The sequence below is a fragment of the Aythya ferina genome (genome assembly GCF_964211825.1).
Source record: "Aythya ferina genome assembly, chromosome: Z".
Taxonomy (NCBI): Eukaryota; Metazoa; Chordata; class Aves; order Anseriformes; family Anatidae; genus Aythya; species Aythya ferina.
In genome coordinates, this window is record NC_140299.1 from 68,714,414 (window position 1) to 68,728,348 (window position 13,935).

General features: G+C 40.9%; 1 long non-coding RNA gene across 1 annotated transcript; it reads right to left on the reverse strand.

Annotated features, from left to right (window-relative positions):
- Positions 1 to 925: 925 nt before the first annotated feature.
- On the reverse strand, positions 926 to 12,886 carry LOC311426744. The gene is made up of 4 exons (XR_014686996.1): positions 12,592 to 12,886; positions 10,056 to 10,111; positions 3,431 to 3,822; positions 926 to 2,369 (listed from the first exon to the last, which is right to left on the reverse strand). It is a non-coding gene; the product is annotated as an uncharacterized lncRNA (long non-coding RNA).
- Between the last annotated feature and the right edge of the window lie 1,049 nt (positions 12,887 to 13,935).

The following is a 13,935-nucleotide window of genomic DNA, read 5'->3' on the forward strand; positions in this document are numbered from 1 at the left end:
GTATTAGAGCTGCAGGCTTTGCTGCCACACTGACAATATGCAGCTCTGGAGACAGAGTGAAGGGCAGAGGGATGAGTTTTGAGACTGAGCCTGAATCACAGCCAAAACTCTGTGGGAGGGGAAAGTACTAGCAGTAGATCTAATTGAAGGCATTCAGTATTCTTTGTACAATTAATGGTTGGATGGTGCTTAGCATTAGAATTTCTTTACTATGCTGCTTTATTTATTTATTTATTTATTTTACAGTAGTGTACCCAACATGTCTTATTGTCCAGTTAGCTTGTTTGCAGCTTATTTTGCAAAATAAGCTTTAGTAAAATACTGAATGCATAATATGTATACAATATCTGCCCATGCAAACATGCACTTTGAGAGCTTGTACTGACTGCTGAAATGTTTACGTTGCATAAATCAGACACTGTTAAGTCTTCCCTACACATCTGAGATGTGTTTGGTCTCAGTCTGTGTTCTGCTTTGTGTTTGGTGGTGTTTCTAGCTTTTTTTTTTTTTTTTTTTTTTTTTTTTTTTGTGACTAGAAATACATTCCTACTAGATTTTTTTTTGGGACATGGTCAAAAAAATGTCCTGCTCTATAAGTAAAATTATTTTCTGCTTGAATAATTTCAGGCAGAAATGTGTGTTATGATTAGGTCAGCAGATGTAGCTGATGGTGAAAGCAAACATCTCCCACAGTAAAACAAGACTGATCAGGCAATCAAATTCGGTGTTACATGGTAAAAAATATTTTAATCCTCAATGAAAACGTTTTCTATGCAACAATCGCTAAGCTCAAAATTGACTTATAAAAACACTTCTACTGTTCTTAGCTATCATAATTAGTCATAAACAAGGAGATACCACATGGTCAGAAAAGGCCTACTGTGATACCGTGTTGGTTTCTAAAAGCACATGACCTTGGACTTAAGATATAGTAGGTTTATTTTTAACATGAGCACACAGATGTTTTCTGTAAATAGAGTAATGAAAGGGATTAACTTTGTAGTTTATCAAATGGTTGCCGAAATGTGAGTAGGTGGAACAATAAGTGTGCTTTAATATCAAGTATTTTAGGACAAGCTTAGCCAAAACATTTTGTCTTGTCACAAAATGTTTTAAAACAACTTCAAATTGATAATACAGCACTGCTGGTGTTCTTGTGATTTGTATAATGCATATGCAGACAAAACAAGACATTTTATAGGACATGGATAGCTTAGGTGGTTTTAAATGATAAAGAGAGCATGTTATGGTGTAGTGCAGAATGAAACTGTTCCCACCTGAGGAGATCTTTCTGTTAATTGTCCTTTTCTTTTACACCAGATAAACTGTTAATGTTTTTGTCATTAAAACTTCACTTTGTCAGACTTATTTTTTATTGTTGTTGTTGTTGTTGTTGTTGTTATTGTTTGTTTGTTTGTTTCAAGAGTAAAGCATGTTAAATCTATGTCATGCTGCATTTTAAACTTCCTACATATCAAGTGCTTCCTACAAAAGCTTTGATAAGACAACATAGAAGAACAATCCTGTTTAGAAATGTGGATTAAATTATCTCTGTCCTCTCACTGTGGAAGAGGCATCATGACACTGGAGAGGCTATCTGCTGGGTGCCAGCAGACTCCCTGCTGATTGCAGTCTTACAATACTCTGTTAAAAATAGTCCCCTGAGCAGCCCTTTTTCTCACGCTTTTAAATTACAATATGGCTCTTCATATGCCTGTTTACCTTTGGTTAGATGCTACAGCCACTCTATAACCCTGCTGTCCTTCATAAAATTCACTTCACCAATGCTGCTTTTCCTGGCTCAAAGGCACAGACGATGCTCAAAGAGGAGAGAAGGCCACAGGTTCATCACTTTTCATGGGCACGCATATTTTGTGCTGCAATCCACAGTGGTTTGGGATGATTCATGATGCTGAGCGACTGCATGAAGGCAACCTGTGCCAGGGGCAGGGATTGCTCCTGACCTCGCTACTCTCTTGCAGCTGCAGAGGCTCAGCCCCGAGAAGGGGGATGCAGCTCCGTTGCTGATCCTGCTACCACGGCAGAGCGAGCTGCTGTCTGCACTGCAAGCTATTGCGCTGCTCTGTTTCTTTTGGGGGTGGCTCGTGGCAGCTGCTATCACCACATTCGGGCATGTGTTTGCTTTGGAGTTATATATTCACGAGGGAGGTGATTGTCTAGAAAACACAGGTGTTTTGCTTTCTGTTGATGCTGCAATGGCACCGTGCCCACCTGTCAACACCAGTGCACATTAGTTAGCATTCCTGTAGGCTCAGATGCTTCTAAACACCTTGTGGTCCTTTACGAAATGTTGTGCATCTACCTAAAGGCTTGGTGTAGGAGTGGAATGTGATAGGAAATACCTGCACCTGTTAAAAAAAAAAAAAAGCTTTTATTAGCAAAAATACAAAATCTGTATTGCTTCATTATTGTTGTTGTTATTATTATTATTATTATTATCACCATCATCATCATCACCACCATCATCATCATCATTATTTCCCTTCATTTCAGTTACTCTTTGCTGCTGCATTCAATGCATCTCCCAGGCTGTGTGCCATCTACATCCTTAGTACATCCTTAACATGTACTAATTCAGCAAGTCTATTTGATACCACGCCAAGTTCTTGCTGCCCCCTTTAAGGACCTTACAGCTCCAGAGCCCTTCTGTTACTTCCTCAGCAAAACTGTGCAACATCAGGTACAGGTTTCTGCATCTGGCAGCCCAGCTCCCTGTGCAGAGGCAGACCGTTAGCACCACAGCCTGAGCCTGCCTGTCTGTTGTTCTTTTTTTCTGTCACTGGGCTGGCAGCAGCCTGGGTTGGACCCCAGAGCAGTGACTGCTGGCAGAAAGCCCCTGGTGGGTGGTTGTGGTGGCTGTTTGTGTGCTGGGCTCCCCAGGGATGGGCAGCGTTGGCTGGTGGCGGCTGCCCATCTGCAGTACAAACCAGGCATGTGGTTTCCTTCACATGCTGTGCCAGATGCAGCTTCTCCAGCTGCTCAGCTAAATGGAGAGGACTTCTGACTAGCAAAGTTTGATGTGGCTTTTGAAACTGAGTTCTAAAAAATTTAAAAAATATATCTAAAAACTTAATGGTCAGCTCTTAGGAAGTGGAGAATCTTGTAACACTTAGGGAATCACTCCTCGTCATCTTAGTTTTATCCTCTTGTATCTCCTGATTGTATACCTACCTGAAGGGCACACAATGCGCCTGTGGCCACCACACGTTTACATGATATTTATTATATCAGTGGTGCTGCACCGAGGTGACAGCAAAGAACAGCACCACCACTTTAGATGCCACATGAATAAAGCCTTTCAAATAAGCTCTTTGCTTATGTTTTTCCCTCTTGCCATCCAGCCATTGGTAATGCCTGCAAGCAACAAGATACCATTTTGCTATAAACAGAAGATGAATGTAGAGCACACCTGTGGCAGGAGCAGCTCCTGACCGTGCAAAAGCCGTGCAAGGCAGGTGAAGCACACATGGGATGCTTGGTGCACTCCAGCTGCAGCAGACATGAGTCGTGATGTCAGGGCTGATGTGACACCTCTCCATGCTTCGGGAGATGGCAGGCAGCTCAGGGGCAAAATCAGGCATTGATCTGCGGTCCAAAACGTCTCTGTATTAGTGTCTGCCTGTTGAAGCGTGGCAGCGTCCCACCTCCCACCTGCTTTTTTGCTGTTTGCTTTTATGTTCTTGATCGCAGGGGTCTGTCGGAAAGTTGCCAAATGGTGCGAATTTTAGGAGCGGTGCTTGTGCCACCTAGAGGATGCGCCTCGCGGGGCCCGTCCCGAAATGTCGGCCCGGAGCTGGGGACCTGCGAAAAAAAAAACCGGCATGCCGGCTGTGACTGAATTTCCTCAGCGGTCTCCAGAAAATGGCCTGCTGCCCCTCTGTGCTCGCTAAGCTGAAAAAGGGACTTTTAAGCTGAAAAGCAAAAACCCACTCTTTTCCAGGAAAAGGGATAATGCTGTGGTTTACATGTTTTAGTAGTTCTGACATTTATTTAGTGGGTTCTACTTCCTAAGATGCAGAAAGAAACAGCTCTGACCTGGCAAAGAAAGAATTCATCCTTCCTCCTTGCCAGGAGTTTCACTTTTAATTAGTGTCTTCTTGTAGCTCAAAGCTTGCGTGATCTGACACTCCTGGCATGGACCAGCTTTAAGGTGAGCTGGCAGAAAGTTTGGGAGACCTTCCGTTCTTTTGTTCTGGGTAAGTCCATGCAGGGTGGAGTGGATGGGAGTGAGAGCGGCTGCAGTCATGAATGGGAAACCAGAGATAGGAGAAAAGAGCAGAAAACAAAAAGGGATATGGATTGGGGAAGGGGGAGGGGGGGAGGGAATGGAAGTTACAAATACAGAACTGAAAATATCAGGGAAAGAAAAAAGAAAAAAAAAAAAAAAAGGCAGCAAAAGTAAGGGATTTCAGAAGAGCAACTGAAGTTGTCTTTCAAACCTGCAGCCCTGCTGGTCCTTAACAGACCAACTTCCCACAGAAAAGGGCAGCTGTGAACCATTGTTGACCATGTCCTTCCTTGCAGTATGTCTTATTTTACTGGGACACAAATCAACTCCTGGACCAAGTTCACAGACATACAGATGCTCTTCTATTCTAGAAATCTGGGTTTTCATAATAGGACCTTGCTGATGAAGAACTGAACCTCTGAACAGCCCAGGACTGATCTCAATGAGAACACTTACCTTGTCCTCTCACATTTCAGTTCACAATGCTCATTTCTGCCACACCTGAACCTTTGTGAAGCTGGAAATGTTGGGATGCCTGCTGGGTAATGGCTGTGAAAGTGTTGGCAGCCCAGGAGCAAGATACAGTCTCATGGCCTCATTCCCCATTCCCTGCCTCTTGCAATGCATCAGAAAGGACCCAGATCTGGATCCTTTCCTTTCCATTTGCTGTATTGCTTGATACTGAGAGCCTGACTAAACTGTATTTTGTGTAACTACAGAGCCTCAAGTATGGCTAGCAACTCAAACTATAAATATTTGTTCACATAGGAACTACATTGACAAGGAGATAGTTCTGCATGCCCAGAGATCATGTGCACCAAGTTTCTCGTATGCAAGAAACCCTCAGCAGTTTTCAGGAAGGAATCTTTCAGCGTTGCTGCAAACCAGGATTCATCACAGCAGGCACTGCCTGACAAGGTCAGAGCCCTGGTTTCAGATCATGTGCTTAATTTGGTGAACTGGCCTCATTAAAGGAAACAGTCCCATCCTTGTGCCGTGGGTTCAAGCCGAAGGAGCAGAGGGGAAGTCAAGCCTTGCTAACTGGAACTCTGCTGAGCATTTGCTCCTTGGAGACATGTAACATCCAAACAGCTGAAGCACAGCTGCAGTACCCCGTGATTGCTGCTGCAAAGCGTACCAACACTTCTGAAAAGCTAGCAAGTCATGTTCAGTAACTTTCCCCCATTTTCACTGCAGTGAAGTATGCTGAAGCCTCATTGAAGATTTCTAAATAGAAGCTACAGTGACTTGGTGGCTTTAAAGCATTGTGAAGTTGCTTACAGAACAGTTTGGAATAAACAGTGAATAAACAGCATACTCTGTACACATTATGAAGTTTTTAATCATTTCTCTGATATGTGATTAATATCAGGGGATGACTAACCAGAGTCAGAGTGTATCTGACAAGGCTTTTCTTGATGACCTTAGTTGGTGACTTTGGCCTCCGTCACAGGGAGACTGTACCATCTGTTGACTTTTCAGCACCATGCGATCTACAAGCATTTGTTGCAAATGGCAAACCAAGGAATATCAGGGAATAGGAAGTACTTTGGTCTGTAGGAGCATGCTCACTGAGAGAAGCTGATGAAGGTGCAGACACAGTGGCTCAGGCGACAACTTCTGGCTTGTCTCCTCTTCCACAGCACCATCTTACTCTGGGATAAAGGTGATGATACTTTCCCCTCTGTGGAAGAGGAGCAGGCACTCTCCCTCCCCCATTTTCTCTAAGTGACAGATTTAGGTCATTCTCTACTGAGGTTGTCTGGTAGCACCCCATGCAGCAGCAGAAGGATCTGTATCTGGGACCTTGCAGCATGGAGCAATGCTGGGTATTTGTGCTTGCAAGAGCAGGTACCTTGAGGCAGCGTCAGCATTTCAGGGCATCTCTGCATGGCAGCAGGTGATGTACATGGGCATTCCTGCACCACGCAGTGAGCTAGTTGACTTGGTTATTGAAGTCAGAATGAGAGTGCTCTCAGTTGTTAGGTACCCAGAGATATACAGCTGCAGATTCACTATATCCTGTGCCCACCTTGGCTAAAAGGCAACTAAAGCAGTTCTGAGAACATGCAGACACTGTGTCAGTGCTTCCCAATTGCCTCCCTCCATGCACCTCAGCACTTGCTCTTTTCCTGGTGTGATGAAACACATTAGACTCTTGCATTGCATGTAGAAGAGAGGGATGAGCTCTGCTTCCCACTGCAGGGAAGAAGAAAATATGAAATACCAGTACCAATGCTGTCCCCATTATGACAAGGTGTGGAGGTGGAAAGGGGATAGGTTCTCTTCTTAGAAGATGAAGGGTAAAGTCAAGAGTAAAGGAGTCATAAGCAGATGAAGAGGTGGCTGTAACCTTGTATTCCTTCCCAGAACCTTTAGGTCAGATGTCCCTGCTGAAGAAATCATCACTGGCTCAAATTCAACATGAAAAATGGGGGTGGGGGAAAGTCGTCGTGTCCCCCCCCCCCCCTTTATTTTTTATCACAGGTGGCTTCCCACCCAGGAAAATGTGGTTCTTCATCTAACCCATCACAGGTCTTGCATCAGCAGGCAGAGTTTTCATTTGAGTCACCTTGATGCCATACCTTCCTGGTGAGGAGACCATTTTGATACTGGCCAGTTCATTTCATTACTTCCAAGCAGGCTCCCAGGGGGCAGCATGAAATTTTGCAGCCTAGAGGAGGTGTTCACTAGAAGCTGCAAGAGGTGAGCTGGTATTGCATTGGTTTTGAAGATTTTAGTCTTGGGTGAAGTCTAAGTTACGGTTATATTTATGCTACACTAGGCTCCAGAAAACTGGTCTTCCTTCTGCAAGCAAGATGAGTGGGACCCTGCATGACTTTTAAACACAAAACACTGATTTTGTTTACAAGATCAGTGACATAATCAGCTGGAGGTCTGTGCTCATCTCAAAAGGAGATATTTTTGTTGTTGTTGAATATGAGTTAAGAAAAAAAATAAGGTATTTAAAAGGGCATGCCACAGCTCTCCTTTAGAACACCCAATAAACCACATTTATAAAAAAGACTCATTGGAAAGCACCTTAAGAAACCAATGGTGTGAAGCAGTTGAATCCATATAGATACTGTCACCTGAATTTCTATTCTGAAAAAAAAACAAAAAACAAAACAAAACAAAACAAAAAACAACAACAACAACAAAAAAACCTATTGCATACTTACATAAGATTAAATATGAAAACATATGTTTGCTTTGCCCTAGCTGGCCTTCTCTAGCAACATGGGGTGGCTTTAAAATGATTAAGATTTTTTTTTTAAAAAAGAATGTGTTGTGCATCAAATACCAAACTTAATACTGTACACGGTGAATCTGTAAACTGTGACTAAAGGCGAAACATTTTTAAAATGCCTCTGATAATGAAAAGATTTATTGTAAAATATGCCTCAAATGGCCTGAACAAAATGTTCATTGTGTGTGCACAAAATGGCTTTATTCAGCAGTCATTCTAGGATTTATCCCTTGGTGGGGTTCAGATGCAGGAGGAGCAAAGGATTTGACAGCAGGGGGTCTGGAATCCGTAACAAACACCTTTTTAATTCAGGGCAATAACGGTGATGTGATTTGGTACGGGAGAGCTGAATTTGATTATTTTTTCTGAGTACCTGGAGCTACCACCGCATGTGCTGATATTCTCATAAAAATGTCTTTAGTGTGCAAGATGCTGAGGTCAGATACTGTACACCACAAAACTGTGAGGCAGGTTGCAGCTCTAGGTTCAAGAGCTTCTTTTTTTTTTTCTTTTTTTTTTTTTTTTTCAAGCAACCACACAGTACAGGGTGTTGTCTTCTCTCTTTCTATCAATCATTATATCCTACTGTGTTTCCTCATTCCTTGCTAACTTGTACATGCTCAGTGCTCCTGTGAGATCGGCCTTGTGAGCACCCAGAAAAGCACCCAAATTCACCAGCTGCTTTTGGAAGCTTGCAAGCATGAATCTTTTTTTCCTAATTCTCCAGCATGAAAGTCTCTCTCACTTTTGCTCATTCATGCTCTGTAAAACATCTCAAAACAAAGAACTGTAAAATTTTCACATGGAGAGGCAAACAAGATAGAGGATGCTTTTTTTGCACACTTGCTTGAAAACTATCACATGAGAAAATACATGTTTCTGAGCAATGTATAGAAGCTTCTTTCCTTTTCAGCTTTCTTCTCACACAGCCTTTTTTTGAAGCTGTCCAATGTCTCTTTCTGATGACTTCAAACCCTTCTTCTCTTTAATTGTAATTGCTTCATTTCGTGGAACATTTCATGTTGCACAAAACAACTGGAAGGAGAGGAACTTCAAAAAGTAGAAAGCGGATTATACATCAAAGTAGCTCTAAAAAACGGGCTCTGAAGCAGCAGGTTCTGTCTCCTTTCTCCAGAGAAACAACTTCACCAGATGCTTTAACAATGTTCCAGTCCAACAGAAAACTTTTTTGTTGTTGTTTGTTTATTTACCCATTTTAGACACTATAATGGGGCACTCAGGATTGCTACAACCTGCATTGTTGGGCAGGTAAAAACTTGACTTGATCCAGAAACAACTTCTTCTCCTCGTGGATTGATCTGGAATGGTACTTCTTTTTGTAGCATTTTCTCCCCCACCAGTCCTGTACCCATGCTGGAAGACAGGAATTAGTACCTCTTTTCTCTGCTGGCAGCTGGGCTGGTGATCACAGCTGGGCAAACACCATGACCACACCATTGTTCTGAATGACAAATTTTGGTGTACCTATACGCTGAGAAAAATTACTCATGGTGGCAAGTAAAACGTGTCAAGGCTGTGCTCAGTGGTTGTGTCACCAAAACGCTGTACAGATCCCTGCTTGCTGTAAAATGCAGTGGAGTTTAGACCTAAACTAACAGGCACTGGCTATGGATCCAGCCAACTGCTTCCCTCCTAAATGTTTTATCAATCACTTGCTAATACATAAAGTTACAGATACTAGAGAGCACAATTCCATTTCTGTGTTTTTAAAGTGCCGTTGGTACATTTCTATGTGACCAAAAAGGCAGCTTGAGTAGAACAAAAAGAAATCTTTGAACACAGTGTAGAGCACAGAGGTTTGAGATATTGTTACTTGAGGGTCACTCTACTTGAGTTTGCCATGTAAAGGAGGTAGCAGTTGGATAATAACAAAATACAGTCTGCTAGTTTTTGTCCATGTATTTATACATATACCCATGTATTTAGAGCTGGTCATTAGCCTTCTCCAGCTCATTGAAAACTGCATTTCTGTGGAACTGAAAAACTTATAAGACTTTCTTAAGCAGTAACACTTTTCTAAAGGAAGATGCAAATGGTCTTGTCACCACCCACTCTATTATATTTCTACAGATCCCACCAGCTGGGTGTCATTTGAAAATAACCACGGTAAGACAATGTTTAACAGCTAAATTTATGTTCTAGAGATCCTTGCTTCGTTGTTTAGCCTAAGAGACACCTGAAGACTCCTGATGCATAAATTTGCATTTCTATAGCTCTTTGCTTACATTACCAGAACAATCTGTATCATAAAACACAGTGGAGATCCAAATGTGTCAGATATGCCTGAGACCTGCTGTAATAAGCTAGCCATTTCTGTGCCACTTTGATGCAGTAGAAATTATCATGGCATTGTTACTAAAATACAAATTTCACACACACACACACACAAAATCTCTACAATGTGATAGGGTTAGACTTAAGAACATTCTGTTCATAAACCTGACTTTAGAAACCCTCTTTACTTTCTTCAAGGGGTTTCACCACATCTTCCACTTCTGGATGAGTACTCTGACCACTGAGAGGTGACATACTCACCACTGGTTGTCTCTCAGTTCTTCGGTTCAGGAACAGTGGAGCCAACAACTCAGGTACTGAAAGGAAGGATAATATCAAAAAGTGGTAGGGTTTAGGTCCTTGTCCTATCTTAACAAAGTGGAGCAGCTTCAACAGGAGAGACTTAAACATCTCAAACCATTTCACTGCTACAGCTGGTTCTGTTTTGTGAAGAAAGAAAGAAAAAAAAAAAAAGTAGCATTTTTTGCATGTTTTAAGTTTCTTTATATTCTTAGAGCTACAGCTATGATTTTTAAGCTGAAACAATGAGACATTTGATAAGAAGAAAACACTGGTGTCATATAGGAGGAATACGAATAGTCTGAGGCTCAGCATGGAGCAGCCTGGGCTGAAACAGCTTGTCAGATATCACTACAGGCTAAATAATTCTCTTCCAGGAAATAAAATTTAATGCAATTTAGGAAAATAGGAAGGAACATAAAATTACCTGGGTTAAACCTGAGTTGTGGATCAGTGGGAATTTTGAAGAATAAATGCTTAAAATTACAGGAACTTACATTACAAGAAATAAAAGGAATTTCTGGTACAGCAAATACAGAGTCACTGATAAAGAAATAGAGACTTTTTCAGATCGTTAAAAGCTAGAGGATCCATGGAAAAAGTACAGAGTGTGTACACTTCCTGGTTTCATTTTGCAATGGTTTTTGCTGGATAATGGTTAGGCAGATGCTCAATGCTTGCTCTGTCTTCAAGCAGTAGAGATGTGATCAGCAGTTACTACGAAATAAACAAGCACTAGTAATTTAATTGTAAGTGTCAGATAAGAAAACAGAAGAGATGGCTAAGAGATAGGATTGATTTCTGATTTGGCTATTCTGTAATATTTATCAATTTGGTCAAGTTGAAATAACTCCATTAGTTGCATGCATTTGTTCTTATTTCAGAGGAGCTGTTGGAAGGAGTATTTTGTAAGGATCTTTGGTTCCTCAAAAGTGCGGTATTGAAAGACGTGATTCTGGTCAGAGACAAGAGTCCAGTCTCATGACACCGTTTCTATAGATTTCGTTTGCTCAGGATGAAATTACTATCTACTGTGTTTTTCTGGTCTACTGCGAAGTCCCAAATATCACTAGAGAAGTAACCAAAACATGATAAGTTTCTGAACAGGTTCATGCACTGAGCTGATGTATGAGTACTACCTTTAGTTTCATACCATTGCTGGGTCACAGGATTCAAGTGAGATGGAGTACCAGATTCAAGACATGAATAGTCCCAAGTGCAAAAAACTTTTTTTTTAATATACTTTAAGGGGCAAAATGGTGACAATAGTTGTATTTTACAGGCATTTAAGATAGCATGTCTTTCCTCTCACAGGATCTTAGTTGCAACGTTATCTGAATTCAGTTCTGAGTTTCATGCATGCTGGTATAGTCATACTTTGCCTGTGGATCAAAATGAGTAAGATTTGCACATGAAAAGACAAGAAGCTGATATAAGAGTAACATAAAAATTAAGTAAACCAATATATAAACAAATCAACAATTTCAATGAAAATATATCTAATAGCAACCCAACAATAGTAAAAGACTTGTTTTCAGAGTGTTTGTAGGGGAAATTTCTGTTAATGGTTTCCTGTTGTGAATTTGATGGGCTGGTGAGCAGTGACTATTTATTCCTTTTTGCTTTCACTTATAAGATTTTGCTCATTTATAAGATCAACTGTGCTGGGTGGACATGGTTTCAGGAGCAACTACATATGCTCAGGGAGATACCATCCTGGGAACTGAGAGATGCCTTGATACCTGGATAGACCCAGAGGAAAGAGCAGGGACATTGCAACAGAGACTGCTGAAAAAGGCAGGGGATAGCCAACAAGTCAAAAATGGTAGCCTCAGCAGTGACGGATGAAGAAATTTCTGAGAGACTAGGGAGTCTGGGCAGAATTTGCTTCATCCCTTGACTGAAGTCAAGCCTGGAAACAGGGAAACCTGTACCAGGATTAGTTATAAAAACTATATATATATATATATATATATATATATATATATATATTTTTTTTTTTTTTTTTTTTTTTTAGTTGTAAAACAAAACTGACTCTGTGAGCTTGAAAGCTTTTTGAAGCCTTTTGGATTTCTTTGGAGAGTTCAGTGTGAGAAAAATGTCTCATCCAGTCCTTCTCAAAGTTCTGGTGAGCCTGAGGTCCCATCACAGGAAGGGCACCTGAGGCTGACAATATTTCAGAACTCTTCCAATGAGCCTGGCATGTTGTTGCTCTGGAATCTTTGCTTCCTGTGCTTATGAAGGAAAAATCAAAGTAATTTCTCCAGGAAACACTCCAGAGAGGAGAAGGCTTCATGAGGTAGAAGATCTTACAGGGTGCCAACCATCTGGAAAAGCACATCTATTTGGAATTCATGTAGATAGGTTTTTCATAGAGTTAGACAAATAAGCAGGACTGGGCGTTACTTCCTTGACTCTTGGCTCTCTTCCCCCTTGATCCAAATTCTCTACAGAAATGTGAAAGACATTTGAAAGAAATTAAATTCTTTTTCTTCACCTGATTTTGACTGAATCTTGATCCAGGTTTCCCCTTCTCAGCAGGATGTCAGGTATTTGTTGAGATGTCTTTCTTGAGTATCTCCTGCTGAACATGCTCTGCTCTGCCTCAGCTGCGGAGAATCTTGTGCCTCTCATGATCACGACTTGTGATTCTATCCCTGCTTCTGATCATGTGTCACATTTGTGCTTCTCCAGGAAAGGAGTGAAGAAATGAAAAACATTATTTGGTCTCTCTACTTTTCTCCACCCTTAACACTATTGTGAACAGTGTTAGCTTTTCAACAATAAAGACTGGCATTTTGACTTAAGCTGTGGTTTTATTATCTAGTACAAACACCCACAGTTTGCGTGTCTCCTTTAGCACTGGCGTGGGCATAAAGATACAAATTTCTCCCTTCTTCAGTGCCACAGTGACAGCTGTCATGATCGTGAATGGGCATTCTTGAAATATTCCTGAATATGTGCGATAAAATATGTCTACCACAAGAGTTACTTTTGTTCCTAGTGCACATGTTGCTTCTGAGTCTTCTGGGAATTTCCAACACACAAAGTACACAACCTATTTTCACAAGTTAACTAAAATGAAATTTTATTTCATTTTCATTTCACTAAAATGAAAATGAATTTCCAGGCATTTCAGGCATGAAAATGAATTTTCATTTTAGTTAACTAGAAATTTCATTTGGAAATTTGGAATTTCCAATTTGGAAACATAGGAACTAAAGCTTTGTGGCTGACAAACTATTAGAAAGGAGGAAATATTTTACACCTACCAACAATGATAATTCTAAAACCAGAAGTCTTTCACAATCAGTAGTTTCTCTAAATGACTTGAGTACAGCTGCAGAATTTAGTAGAAAGAGAACCAGGAGTTCACAAATATTGTAAACCTTGAGTGTTAGTCTGTGAAGCTCAGTGAGAGGGCTGCTCTGAGAACTCGCTGTGAGTTACTTACTCCTTTTGTTAAGTCTTCTTCTGTGAGAACAACAGAAGAAACATGTCCAGTTTGTTTGCTTTCTGGGTATGTCTACTGTTGTATTTCCCTTTCATTTTCAAGACTTAAGAATGATGTATTGCTTCTAGCGATCATAGCAAAATCGTTTGTGCTGGCTAAATAAATAAATATAAAATTGCATTGTAGATGTATATATTTATCATGCGTTTTCTTGCACACCAAGCATATAAAAGGAAGTTGCAGAGGTGCATTGATTTTGACTGATTTGCTGTTTAAAATGTTAAGTTGGAAAATTAATAGCCTATTTTAATTATCAAGATCTTAACAAAGCTGTGCTGACTCTGCACTGCCAACACCCAGATGACTGCTCTCTTTCATGCTTCAGCT